Source organism: Chlorocebus sabaeus, chromosome 17 (assembly GCF_047675955.1).
Source record: "Chlorocebus sabaeus isolate Y175 chromosome 17, mChlSab1.0.hap1, whole genome shotgun sequence".
NCBI classification, from domain to species: Eukaryota; Metazoa; Chordata; class Mammalia; order Primates; family Cercopithecidae; genus Chlorocebus; species Chlorocebus sabaeus.
This window is the reverse complement of record NC_132920.1, coordinates 33,029,597-33,044,917: the sequence shown is the minus strand read 5'-3', so window position 1 is coordinate 33,044,917 and position 15,321 is coordinate 33,029,597.

Sequence of the window (15,321 nt, the reverse complement as noted above, 5' to 3'; positions counted from 1 at the left end):
TTCTCCATAGTGACTTAATTTACATTCCTGCAAACAGTGTACAAAGCCTTCTCCACATACTCACCAGTACTTGTTATTGCCTCTCTTTTAGAGACAAGCCATTTTTGTTTGTTTGTTTTTGTCTGTGAGACAGAGTCTCACTCTGTTGCCCAGGCTGGAGTGGAGTGGCCCAATCTCTGCTCCCTGCAACCCCCATCTTCCAGGTTCAAGCAGTTCTGCCTCAGCTTCCCAGTAGCTGGGACTACAGGCATGTCCCACCATGCCCAGCTAATTTTTGTATTTTTAGTAGAGACAGGGTTTCACCGTATTGGCCAGGCTGGTCTTGAACTCCTGACCTCAGGTGATCTGCCTGCCTCGGCCTCCCTCAGTGCTGGGATTACAAGTGTGAGCCACTGTGTCCAGCCTGGATACAAGCCATTTTAACTGAAGTGAGATGATACCTCATTGCACTTTTGATTTGCATTTCTCTGATGATTCATAACGTTGAGCACCTTTCATAAGTCTGATTGCCATTTGTATGTCTTCTTTTGAGAAATGTCTATTCAAATCAGCTCATTTTTTGTTAGGACTATTAGACTTTTTTTCCTATAGAGTTGTCTGAACTCCTTATGCATTCTAGTTATTAATCCTTTGTTAGAGGGGTAGTTTGCAAATATCTCCTCTCATTCTGTGGGTTATCTCTCCTAGAAATTTTTGATATATTGTATTCTTATTTTCTTTCAATTCAGTGTATTTTTAAATTTCCTTTGAGATTTACTTTTTGACTTGTAGATTATTTAAAAGTGTTTGCTTAATTTCTTGACTTTCCTCTGTCTAGTTTGATTCCAGTGTAGTCAGAGAACACATTCTGTATAATTTAAATTCTTTTAAATTATCAACTTTTGTTTTATGGCCCTGGATACAGTCCAACTTGGCATATATTGCATGTACACTTGAAAAGAATGTATATTCTGTGCAGCCAACAAGCATGTGAAAAAAATGTTGAGTATAACTAATCATTAGGGACATGCAAATCAAAACAACGAGATACCATCTCACCCCGGTCAGAATGCCTATTGTTAAAAAGTAAAAAACAACAGGTGCTGACAAGGTTTTGGAGAAAAGGGAACACTTGCACACTATTGGTGGTAATGTAAATTAGTTCAGCCACTGTGGAAAGCAGTCTGGAGATTTCTCAAAGAGCTTAAAGCAAAGTTCCCATACAACCCAGTAATTCCATTATTGGGTATATACCTAAAGGAATAGAAATTGTTCTGTCATAAAGACACATGCACGTGCATGTTCATCGCATCGTTATTCACAATAGCAAAGACATGGGATCAACCTAGATTTCTTTATCTGGTGTTCATCGACAGTGCACTGGATGAAGAAAATGTGGTACATATACACCATGAAATACTACACAGCTATGAAAAATGGGATCATGGCCTTTACAGCAACATAGAGGGAACTGGGGGCCATAATCCTAAACAAATTACCGCAGGAGCAGAAACCCAGCTAAATTGAGTACATGTGGACACAACCGGGAAAAATAGACACTGGGGCCTATTTGAGGGTGGAGGGTGGGAGGAGGGTGACCATTGAAAAAGTATCTATCAGGTATTATGCTGATCATCTTTCCTCTGTTATCTTTCTGTTATTGATTGATTTCTAATTTGATTCCATTACAGTCAGAGAACAATTTGTATAATTCAAATTCTTTTAAAATTATCTGTACACCAAACCCTTGTGACACACAATTTACCCCTATAACAAACCTGCATATGTACCCCTTGCACCTAGTAAAACCAGAAAAGTAAAACAACAAAAAAGGAACCAATGTGTATTCTGCTATTGATGGGTGGAGTGTCCTATAAATGTGGATTTGATCCTGTTGGTTAATGGTGTTATTGAACTCTTCTATATCTTTGCTAATTTTCTTTCTAGTTTTATTAATAGTTGTGAGAGTTGTGTCGAAGTCTCCAATTATAAATGTGGATTTTCTATTTTTTCTTTCAGCTCTGTCAGCTTTTGCTTCACATATTTTGCAGCTCTGGTGTTTTGGGCATACACATTTTTGATTGCAATATCTTCTTGGTAGACCAACCCTTTTATTATTATAAAATGTCCCTATCTTTCTCTGGTAATTTTTTTTTTTTTTTTGGCTCTGAAGTTTACCTTATCTGAGAATAGTACACTCACTCTTGTAGTCCTCTAATTAAGGAAAACATGTTGTATCTTTTTCCATCCTTTTACTTTCAAGCTGCTTATATTTGTGTGGTTTTGTTGTTGTGTCTTTGTTTGTTTGTTTTGAGAAAAAGTCTCAACCTGTCACCTAGGCTGGAGTGCAGCGGCACAATCTCTGCTCACGGCAACCTCTGTCTTCCGGGTTCAAGTGATTCTCCTGCCTCAGCCTCCCGAGTAGCTAGGACCACAGGTGTGCACCACCATGCCTGGCTAATTTTTGTATTTTTAGTAGAGACGGGGTTTCACCATGTAGACCAGGTTGGTCTCGAACTCCTAACCTACCTCAAATTATCCACTCGGCTTAGCCTCCCAAAGTGCTGAGAGCCACTAAGCCTGGACTATACTGTTATATTTAACTGGGTTTCTTTTTTTTTTCTTTTGTAGAGTGCTGGGTTTACAGGTGTAAGCCACCATGCCTGACCTGAACTGGGTTTCTTCATTGACGTATTTAGACCATTTGTATTTAATGTAATTTTTTCTTAATTTTTATGTTTAATTATTATGGGTACATAATCGTTGTATATAGTGAGGTACATGTGATGTTAATTACAGGCATACAATGTGCAATGAGCAAATCAGAGTAATTGGGGCATCTATCACCTCAAGGATTTATCATTTCTTTGTATTAAGAATAATGGAATTATTGATATATGTATTAGCTTGGGGTGCCATAACAAAATAAAATTAGGTGGCTTAAATAACAGAATATATTATCTCACAGTTCTGGACATTGGAAGCCTGAGATCAAGGTGCCAGCATGGTCAGCTTCTGGTAAGGGCTCTTCCTGGCTTATAGAGAGTTGCCATCTTCTGGGGGCAGAGCGAGAGAGAAAGAGAGAGAGAGAGGAAGGCTGGGAGGGAGAAAGAGCGAGAGAGCATACCCTGGTTTTTCTTCCTATTGAATTCATCCTATTGAATCACGGCACTACCCTTATGAATTCATTTAACCTGAATTATTTCTGAAAAAGGCCCTATCTCCAAATATAGTCCCATTAGTGGTTAGGGCTTCAACATAGGATTCTGTGGGACACAATCCAGCCTGTAGTAACATGAAGGGCTTAATTCTTTTTTATTTATGTTGTTTGTTCTTTCCAGTTTTCATCTCTGTTTACTTTTTTCTGACTTTCTGTGGCCTACTTGGGCATTTTTTGTAATGCCACTTTTATTTATAGTGTTTTTGAGTATATTGATGCATAACTTTTAAGTGGTTGCTTTAAGTATTACATATACATGTAACTTGTCACAGTGTGCTGGAGTCATCATTTACCATTTTGAGTAAATAATAAAAATCTTACCTTCCTAATTTATGTCCCATCCCTTTTTCTTCCTCACTGAAAATATAATTGTCTTAAATGTTTCCTCTACATACATTTAGAACCACATCAGTGTTATAATTTTTGCTTCAACCATCAAACATACTTTAGAAAATTTAAGAGGAGAAGAAAAATTTTATTGTATTTACCCATCTATTTGCTTACCTTGTTCTTTCTTCTTCCTTGATGTTCCAACGTTCCTATTTTATCATTTCCATTCTGTTTAGATAACTTCTTTTAGCCATTTTCATTATTTCTGGGCAGGTGTTCTCCCCCGCCCCCATCTCCACTGACCTCTTAGAGAGGGGGCCTCATTACTGGCTTGCAGCAATGAAATTCTTAGCTTCCTAAATGGTCTTCTTGGACACCACTGCAGAGTGATGTTGGAGCACCTTGTTACAGCTTCAAGAGGGTGAACGCTTAGGTTTCCCACTTGGTCTTTCTGGTGTGAGCAGCAGTAGAGTCACAGTTACTGCTATGGTATTTGCCTAGAACTGAGCATGTACTTTGTAGGCTCGACAGGCTGCCTCTGTCTTGGTCTTTTGGCTAGTGATATCAGGGCTTTTGTTGTTAGTGTCATTGGGGCTTTTTGTTTGTTTGTTTGTGCCAGTTGGTCTTTCCAAATTGTCAGTTTCTTCAGCTCCACGCCTGGCATATATGTGGTAAAAAGAAAGCTCAGGGAACTCACCAGTATGTCATTCCTCAGATCCTGAGATTCTAGCTGTTCTGCCTGCTCATCTCCACCTTTTAGAGTCGTCTTATGTTTGTTTTATATATAATGTCCAGAGTTTATAGTTGTACTTACTGAGACAAATAGGAAAAAGTATGTCTACTCAATTTTTCCAGAAGTCTTTGCTGTCAACCTCTACTCAATTAGTAGGTTTCCTTTTATTCCTGGTTTTCTAAAAGTTTATTTTTGAAACATAAATGGATTTTTGCATTTAAAAAATAGTTTAACAGAATTGACTTATTTCATTGTATTTTTCTTCTTAATCTCCTAATATAGTGAATTATATTGAGAGATTTTTAAAATGTGAAACATCTTTGCATTCCTGGGATAAACCCTATTTGTTCATCCTATAGTTACACATTTACTGTTGGTGTTATTTGGTTAATTTTTACTGAGGGTGTTGTATTTACTTTTATAAAGCATGCACGTAAAACTTGCCTTTCTTGTATTTCTTTGTTTGTTTTTGTAATAAAAATTTCTCTAAACAACAAGCTAGGCAGATTTTGTTCTTCATTCTGTTTCCTGGAATAATGAATAGAAATATATTTTCAAAGGCCAGCTTTTGTTTTTGTTCATCTATTTTATTGTTTTTAGTTCTCTATTTCATTGAGCTCCTTATCTTTACTATTTCCTTCCTCCTTTGGGTGTATTCTGTTCCTCTTTACCTAGCGTTTGAGTTGAACACTCAGCTCATTGATTTTGGTCTTTTTTTGTGTTTCCTAGTAAGTGTATTTAAAGGTAAAAAATTTCCCTCTAAGTTCTGCTTTAATCATATCTAACACATTTTGATATGCAGTGTTGTAATTTTTATTTAATTGTATGTATTCTTTGTATTTTTCTTTTAACTCACAGGTTATTGTGACATTTAAAACTTTTTTATTTTGAAATAATTTTATAAGAGTAGTACAAAGAATTCTTACATACACTTGTCCAAATTCAATGATTTGCAACATTTTGCATATTTGCTTTCTTTTTCTCTCTGTCTCTGTTTTCCACTCTGTTTTTTTCCTTAAAAAAATTAATATTCCTAAGTCCATTTTAGGGACTTATTCTAAAATGGTTATGAAAGAACATTAGAGAGAAAAAATGGTTTACTTTAAAATGGTTACGAAGTCTGAAGTTACACACACACATGCCCCTTTCCTGCTAAGTATTTCAATGTATTTCCTAAGAACAAGGACGTTCTCTTACATAAACACAGAAAAACAGTCATATTAAGAAAATTTAACTTGGATATAATATTAGCTAATCCACAGTACATATTCAAATTTTACCAGTTTTCCCAAAAAAGAACCTTATAACTCCAGCCACTCCCACTCTCTTGTCCTGCAATCCAGAATCAAGCATTTCAGTAAGTTTTCATATCTCTTTGGTAATTTTTAATGTGAGAGAGTCTATCAGTTTCTTATTTATTCAGGTTTTATTAATTAGCTTGAACTTACATAATTTTTTATTGTTTTGCCCTTCAAGAACTCTGCTTTTTTTTTTTTTTTTTTTTTTGTCTTTTTGGTCTAGTTTATCTATCAGTTTTTGCGAGACGGTTTGTAAAAATCATCAAATGTATTTTTTAAAAAACTCAATTTCTAACTGTAGTTCTTTCACTTGTTGCTTTATAAATTGTGAGGCTGTATTGTTGAGTTTATATATATTCATGATTACTATATCTTCTCGTTTCTTTAAAAATTACATGAGCCTCTTTTCTTTTGTCCTTTATGCACTTTATTTTTTTAATTTTATTTTTTTTTGAGACGGAGTTTCGCTCTTATTGACCAGGCTGGAGTGCAGTGGCATGGTCTTGGCTCACTGCAACCTCCATCTCCTAGGTTCAAGAGATTCTTCTGCCTCAGCCTACCAAGTAGCTGAGATCACAGGTGCATGCCACCACAACCGGCAAATTTTTTTGTATTTTTGGTAGAGACAAGGTTTCACCATGTTAGCCAGGCTGGTCTCCAACTCCTGACCTCAGGTAATCTGCCCTCCTCAGCCTCCTGAAATGCTGGGATTACAGGTGTGAGCCACCGCACCTGGCCCAAAATAGGTTTTAAGGTTAAAAATAAAGTGCAGGCTGGGCGTGGTGGCTCACGCTTGTAATCCTAGCACTTTGGGAGGCTGAGGTGGGTGGATCACCTGAGGTCAGGAGTTCGAGACCAGCCTAACCAACATGGTGAAACCCCATCTCTACTAAAAATACAAAATTAGCCAAGCATGGTGGTGCATGCCTGTAATGCCAGCTACTCGGGAGACTGAGGCAGGATAATCGATTGAATCCAAGAGGCGGAGGTTGCGGTGTACTAGGATTGCGCCATTGCACTCTAGCCTGGGCAACAAAAGTGAAAGTCTGTCTCAAAAATAAATAAATAAATAAATAAATAAATAAAGTGCATAGGCTGGGCGTGGTGGCTCACACCTGTAATCCTAGCACTTTGGGAGGCTGAGGCGGGTGTATCACCTGAGTTCAGGAGTTCAAGATCAGCCTGGCTAACATGGTGAAACTGTTTATACTGAAAACACAAAAAATTAGCCGGACATGGTGGGACACGTGTAATCCCAGCTACTCGAGAGGCTGAGACAGGAGAATCACTTGAACCCAGGAGGCAGAGGTTGCAGTGAGCCAAGATTGTGCCATTGTACTCCAGCCTGGGAGACAGAGGAAGACTCTGTTCCCCTCACGAAAAAAAAAAAATTCTACTTTGTTACATATTGAGACTGTTGCCCAACTTTCTTTTGAGTCATATTTGCCACCAGGTAAATCTTTTTTCCCTGTTTTTAAATTCCAATCTTTACATATCTTTCTGTTTTAAGAGGATTTGCTGTATGCATTCATATTAAACACTTTCAATAAACTAGGTATTGAAGGAATATACCTCAAAATTAATAAGAGCCATATATGACAAACCCACAGTCAACATCGTATTGAATGAGCAAAAGCTGGAAGCATTCCCCTTAAAAACTAGCACAAGACAAGGATGCCCTCTCTCACCACTCCTACTCAACATAGTATTGGAAGTCCTGGCTGGGGTAATTGGGCAAGAAAAAGAAATAAAGCGCATCCAAATAGGAAGAGAGAAAGACAAACTATTCCTGTTTGTAGATGACATGATCCTATATCTAGAAAACCCCGTCATCTTAGCCCAAAATCTTCTTAAGCTGATAAACAACTTCAGCAAAATATCAGAATACAAAATGAATGTGCAAAAATTACTAGTATTCCTGTACACCACACAACAGTCAAGCTGAGAGCCAAATCAGGAATGAACTCCCTTTCACAATCGTCATGAAAAGAATAAAATACCTAGGAATATAGCTAACCAGGGAGGTGAAATATAGCTACAAGCGGAACTACAAACCACTGCTCAAAGAAATCAGAGATGACACAAACAAATGGAAAAACATCTCATGCTCATGGATAAGAGGAATCAATATCATTAAAATGGCCATACTGTCCAAAGCAATTAATAGATTCAATACTATTCTTATTAAACTACCATTGAGACACTTCACAGAGCTAGAAAAACTATTACTATTATTATTATTTTTGAGATGGAGTTTCGCTCTTGTTGCCCAGGCTGGTGTGCAGTGGCGCGATCTTGGCTCTCCACAACCTCTGCCTCCCGGGTTCAAGCGATTCTCCTGCCTCAGCCCCCCAAGTAGCTGGGATTACAGGTATGCACCACCATGCCCAGTTAATTTTGTATTTTTAGTAGAGACAGGGTTTCGCCATGTTGCCCAGGCTGGTCTCAAACTCCTGGCCTCAAGTGATCCCCCCCACCTCGGCCTCCCAAAGTGGTAAGATTACAGGAGTGAGGCACCGTGCCCAGCCAGAGCTAGAAAAACTATTTAAAAATACATATGAAACCAAAAAACAGCCCGAATAGCCAAGGCAATCTGAAGCAAAAAGAACGTTAGCGGTATCACACTACTCAACTTCAAACTATACAGGGCTATAGTAACCAAAACAACATAGTAGTGGTACAAGAACAGACACATAGACCAATGGAACAGAATAAAGAACCCAGAAATAAAACTACACCTACAACTGTCTGATCTTCAACAAACCTGACAAAAACAAGCAATGGGGAAAGTATTTTCTATTCAATAAATGGTGCTGGGAAAAATGGGTAGCCATATGCAGAAGACTGAAACTTCATCCCTTCCTTACACCATATACAAAAATTAACTCAAGATGGATTAAAGACTTAAATGTAAAACCCAAAATTGTAAAAATCCTGGAAGACAACCTAGGCAATACCATTCAGGACATACCAGCAAAGATTTCATGACAAAGATGCCAAAAGCAATTGCAACAAAAGCAAAACTGACCAATGTGATCTAGTTAAACTAAAGAACTTCTGCACCAAAAAGGAAACTATCAACAGAGTAAACAGACAACCTACAGAATGGGAGAAAATTTTGAAAACTACGCATCCAGCAAAGTATAATATCCAGTATCTATAAGAACCTTAAACAAATTTACAGGAAAAAAAAAAAACAAACAATCCCATTAAAAAGTGGGCAAAGGACATGAACAGACATTTTTCAAAAGAAGACATACATGCGGCCAACAAGTATATGAAAAAAAACCTCAACATCACTGATCATTAGAGAAATGAAAGTCAAAACCACAGTGAGATACCATCTCACATCAGTCAGAATGGCTACTATTACAACGTCAAAAAATAACAGATGCTGGCTAGGTTATGGAGAAAAATGAACGTTTTTACACTATTGGAGGGAGAGTAAATTAGTTCAACCACTGTGGAAGACAGTGTGGCAATTCCTCAAAGACCTAAAGACAGAAATACCATTTGACCCAGCAATCCCATTACTGGGAACATACACAAAGGAATAAAAACCATTCTATTATAAAGACACATGCACACATATGTTCACTGTAGCACTATTCACAATATCAAAGACTTGGGATCAACCTAAATGCCCACTAATGATAGACTGGATAAAGAAAATGTGGTACATATACACCATGGAATACTATGTAGCTATAAAGAAGAATGAGATAATGTCCTCTGCAGGGACATGGATGGAACTGGAGGCCATTATCCTTAGCAAACTAATGCAGAGAGAGAAAACCAAATGCCAAATGTTTTGACTTATAAGTGGGAGGTTAATTGTGAAAACACATGGACACACTGGGCAACTGCACACACGGGCCTATTGGAGGGTGGAGGTGGGAGGAGGCAGAGGATCAGGAAAAATAACTAATGCATACTAGGCTTAATACCTGGGTGATGAAATAATCTGTACAACAAACCTCCCTGACACAAGTTTACTCATGTAACAAGCCTGCACATTTACCCCTGAACTTAAACGTTAAAAAAGAGTATTTGTTATAAATCACACTTGATTTGTTCCCTTTTTCCTCCACGATTAGAGCCTTTGCTTTTTTTATTGGTAACTGCTGAAGTAAAGATTCACTTTTGCAACTCATTTCACATTCTGTTTTTACTGTACAATGTTTCTTCCCTTTTCTTGCTTTCCATTTGATAGACTGATTTTTTTTCTGCCATATTAAAAGTTACTGATTCTGTTATGGTGCTTGCCTTTAATTTAATACAAACAGTGAGCATTTACCTTTTAAAATGTCTTAACTACCTTAATATGTATATCTTGCCCTCTAAGTTCTTTAGCATACTCTTCTATCCTTTTGATTTTCTACTTCCCTCACCCTAATGTCAATTCTCCTACCAAGTAGATATTACCTTTATGTGGACTTTAATTTTGGAGTAACACACACACACACACACACACACACACACTCATTTACCCTCTTTTAAAAATATGGTCCTGGATTTGTTGACAAATCACCCTTATATTTGTTGTAACTTGCTTGATTTACTTCTCTTTTTGTGTACTTCCTCTAAAAGTGTTTTTGTTTGTTTGTTCTTTTTTACCAAGTCCAAGAGTGTTTTGAATATGAGCTTTTGGATTCTAAGACTTTGTATGCATGATAATAAATTTGTTATGCCATCTCACTTGAATAGCAATTTTGATACATATAAAGTTCTAAACCCCAGTTTATTTTCCTTCACTACTATAAAAATATTATTTTATTTTATTCTTGCATTCATTGCTGTTGAAAAGTCTGACATCAATCTGATCTTACTCCTTTGTAAACTGTTCTTTTTTTTTTTTTTTTTTTTTTTTTAATCTGGTAGCGTATTACTCTGTCACCCACTGGAACCTCCACCTGTACGGTTTGCCTCAGCCCCCCGAGTAGCTGGTACTACAGGGGCATGCCAGCAGGCTGGACTAATTTTTGTATTTTTCGTAGAGACAGGGTTTCACCATGTTGGCCAGGCCGGTCTCAAACTCCTGTGCTCAAGTGACCCACCCGCCTTGGCCTCCCAAAGTCCCAAAGTGCTGGGATTATAGGCGTGAACCACTGTGCCCAGTTGATAAACTCTTCTTTCTAAGTTTTAAAAATATTTATTCGTCTCAATATAACGAGCAGAGTTGTGGATTTTTCTGAAGCTCATGTTAAGTATCCTTTGAAGCCTTTACTCTGAGGTCTTTCATCATTTAAAAAAAATTTGTGGCTGGGCACGGTGGCTCACGCCTGTAATCCCAGCACTTTGGGAGGCCGAGGCGGGCGAATCACGAGGTCAGGAGATCGAGACCATCCTGGCTAACACGGTGAAATCCCATCTCTACTAAAAATACAAAAAATTAGCCGGGCGTCGGGGAGGGCGCCTGTAGTCCCAGCTACTCGGGAGGCTGATGCAGGAGAATGATGTGAACCCAGGAGGCGGAGCTTGCAGTGAGCCGAGATCTCGCCACTGCACTCCAGCCTGGACAACAGAGAGAAACTCAGTCTCAAAAAAAAAAAAAAAAAAAAAAAAATTGTAAATTTATTAGTCATTATTTTCTCAAGTATGTATTTTTTTCTTTCACTGTGAGTTCTCTTATGATTCAGATGTTGATACTTCTATTTCCAGCCTACATTTTGCTGAACTTCTTTTATATTTTTGATGTCTTTATTCTTTCCTACTGTCTTCTGGGATTATCTTTCATCTTATCTTTTACCTTGTGAATTATTCCTCAGCTATATCCATCCTGGTACTTGTCTAACCTATAGTACTTACAACTTCTACTGTTATAGTTTTAACATCTAATATTCTGTCTTTATTTTTGTGAGTTATTGGTTTTGCTTTATGTCGCTGGTATCTTCTACTATCTTAAGTACACTTGCCATTTTGTTTTAAGTTCTTGCTTCATCTTTTTCATAATTCTGCATTAGAGAGTATATGGTGTTAATTTGTTGTCTATGTTTTGCAATACTTTTGTTCCTTAGCCATATAATTATGTTGATCTGTGAGCTCATGTCTCCATAAGGGTACCTGCTACTCTGTGGGGTAATATGTAATGGGGAAGAGATAAAGTCAAGTACTGGTCTGTGTCCCTCTAGATGGAGAGCCCAGAAACACTATGAATCTCACCATCTGCCACTGCTCTATCAGGCGACTCCTAGGAAAAGCACAGCTGGGAGTAGGAAGGTGCTCCACGTTGGAATTCACCAGCTCTGGGAGTTGGGGCAGTGGTTGTGAGTAGTGGAGAAGAGAATACCCAAAAGCTCACACCTGGTTTCATCAGTTCCCTACCGATTTACCTCGAAGATACAAGCAGCTTGGCCTGTTGCAGCCTGTTTATGTATGAAGGGGAGGCAACAATTGTCCCAAGGCAATTGGGAAGGACATAGTGCAGAAATTAAAAAGTCTTCCAATGCAGCCTGTTCTCCCAGTGTGGCTTATCTCCCAGGATGCAGCTCTGCCCATTCCCTACACACACCAGTTCAAGACAGTAGTTCTATCTCTCCTGGCAAATATAAAAACACCTTATACTTATTTCTGGTGTTGCCAACTCCCCAGATCCTTACTTCCTTTTGCTTCTCCACCTTTACAAAATTAATTTTGCGTGAGGGAGCTGGAAGCCTGAACCCACCTATTTGCCATTTCACAGGAACTGGAAGCTTTATTTCTGGTCGCCAAAGGGCAAAGTGACAAGTGATATTCAATAACTCATGGCCTGAGGCTTTCTGATGCCCAGGGTCTTACCCTCGTAGCCAGGACTGATGTGCTGTCATAGCCATTCCAAGGGTCTCTCTTCAAGGTGCCCAATGGGGTGGCAAGCAGGGATTCTGATTCGCCTATGCTCCAGGGACAGGAGAGAAAGGAACTTGGAGATTCACGAGGTAGGCGTGAAGCTTGGATAGTGGGAGGGAGGGAGGTAGATGTGTGTTGAGCATTTATTGTGTACTTATTGAGCCCTTGCTGGGTACACCTTGAGGGCTATTTTACTTCACAGAATCCAGGAGGAATGCCTTCAGGGGTTCTTTTCAGGAAGGTATCCACAGATTTTCAGGACGCTGTGTCATGAAGCTATGCTCATACTGCTAGATAATATTTACCTTATAGTCTTTATGATGTATAAATCTGCCTTTCCTCTAATTTATAATAGAAGCATCCGTATAACTTATGAATTCTTTCAGATTAGCTCTTTTAGGCCATCCTAGCTAAATACTGAGGGCGTTTAGTATCCTCAGGGTGCTTTGCTGCAGCTGTCCCTAGCTGGTCTCATTTTTTCCTATTTTCTAATTGTTCTCCTCTCCCATTCCTCCCTCAGTCTGTCTTGACAGATGGCAGATGCATCTTCCTGTGTGGCAGTGTTTGGCACTAGGTTTGCAGCAAATGCTTGTCAAATTGATTTTCTTTAGATTTGAAGGTTAAAAAGAGGGTTTTTCTCTTTATAGACACCCATCCCAATTTCTTCTCCTTGCAATGCTCAGTAGTTGCTACCAGGAAGGGCCAACATCAGGTTGTGTCCTAACTGGAATGAGCTCTTGAGTGGGAGTAAGCAATGTTTGTTGGTAGGTCAAAGGGTTAACAACATTTTTAAGCTCTTTTTTTCCCATGGGAAGATGAACTCAAGTTTATCTTATACTTACTGTTTCTTTGAAATGTACTGTTTAGATAAATGTGAAATGTCAGCTATATTAACAAATCACATTTATTTATTTATTTAATTTATTTTTAACTGTGGAAATGACCCCTGGTTGGTGAACTACATCTATGCTGGGCAGACTGCGGGCAGGCATTTAGACTTGCTGGACCTATATGACCAGACCTGTATGAAATCCTGCTGGGAAATGTAGGTCCTGGATTTTGTTATGGTGCTTCTTGAATCTGAATATGCCTGTTATCTTGGAATACTCACTCATGGGGTTGGTATAAGATGTGGTTCCTGTCATGTGAGAGATTCTTCCATCCTAGAATGGCTCCCCTGCCGCCTCTCCCCTACTCCTGTGGTCTTGTCTGCTATGACCATGTATATTCCCATGAGATGAGAGGGTTGAGAATCAGCACCTAGAATATGTAAAGACTCCTGATGAAGATGTCTAATGCGTCAGGTTGACAAGCTATGTTTCCATATCCAATATTCTTCTACGAAGCTAAGTAAATAAGGTGCCATATAACAGCCCACTAAATCTTTTGAGTGTGTATGTTAATCTGAACCCAAGGCACAGCTAATTTGTATGAAGTAAGCATTGCAGGTTTTTTTTTCCTACAAAAATAACTTTCTCTTCATTGCTGAAATTCTATTGTAAATAAACAAGTAGTAAGTAGAGGATCATAAAATGTTCTTTGCTCAAAGCCTTAAAATTCCCAAAACTCCAGCATTCAAATTTCTCTGGACAGAATTGGAACCAAAATGAAGTCACAGTTAATAATAAAACATTACATTTGTGTAATGCTTTGAATATTCTAAAGATTTGATTCTACTTTTCCTCTATCTTCTCTTCTCTGACTGACTCAATATGGCTTCTCTTGTACCTGCAAAAAGATGACTTCAAAATCCATTTCTCCAATTTTGAACCCACTATAGTACTTGATATCCATGTATGCCACTATTTAAAAGCAAAGGAAAGAAAATCATTGAAATGACACTTTGAAATAGACTTGGTAGCACCTGAAAACTCACTGAATCCAATCTTCTCACTCAGACAGTTGAGTGGACAGTGGTTTAATCCACTGAAAGAGGCAATACAAGGGAAGGGTATGTTTGAGAGGTGTTTAGAGAACGATTTATAAAAGGCCTTAGAAGAGGTGAGTTTCCACTATTTTTGCACTGGGGCATCTACCCCTACTCCAAGGTCCCTCATGGTCACATCTGTTGGAGATGATGAGAGGGCCAGAAGACAGCCCACCTCATGGAAAGAAGAGTAGCCAGGCTACACGGAGTAGGTCAGGAAGCAAGGAGGCTCCGGACCAAGGAGAGGTTTATCAAATAAATATTATGAAATGCTCAGCTGGTATATGAACACCAGTGAGGGTTGGGAGTATCAGGATCACAATCCATATTCAGTTCCAAGATGTCTGGACAATTTCACAGTTGGGATATGGTCTTCCTCTAAGGAAGAACATGGGCTGTTTTTTTCATACTTCTGATCACAGTTGGCAATAAGGAAAGGTTGGAGTAATAGACTAGTAGTTGGGTTCTTAGACTTGTCTCTTTAATTAAATTCTCATGGCTGGTGGCAAGATAGAATATGGGTATATAGGACATTTGTCTCAAAGTTGTGTTACAGACAACATGTATTAGAATCATCCAGGGTACTTCATGAAAATGCAGATTTCTGAATCCCCTCTAGAACTGCTGAATTAGGATCCCTGGGCTGGAGCCTGAGAATCTGCATTTAAATCTACTTCTTAGTAATTCTCATGTACACTAAAATTTAAGAAGCATACGTAAGCTGGTTAATTATGAATTATTCTTACCAACGAAAAATTATACCAAATGAGAATTAAATGAGACAACTGGATATTTCATTGCTTTGAAGAAGCTGGTGACAACTTCATCTAAGACTTCCCAGTTGCTCTTTCAGTATTACTTCTAAATTTACTATTGCAGTTTATTTTTCATTAAATCTTCTTTCTACTGGTACAAAGAAAAATATCTTTGTGTTCCCTTTTAATTTTATTTATTTATTTATTTTGAGGCAGAGTCTCACTCTGTTGCCCAGGCTGGAGTGCAGTGACGT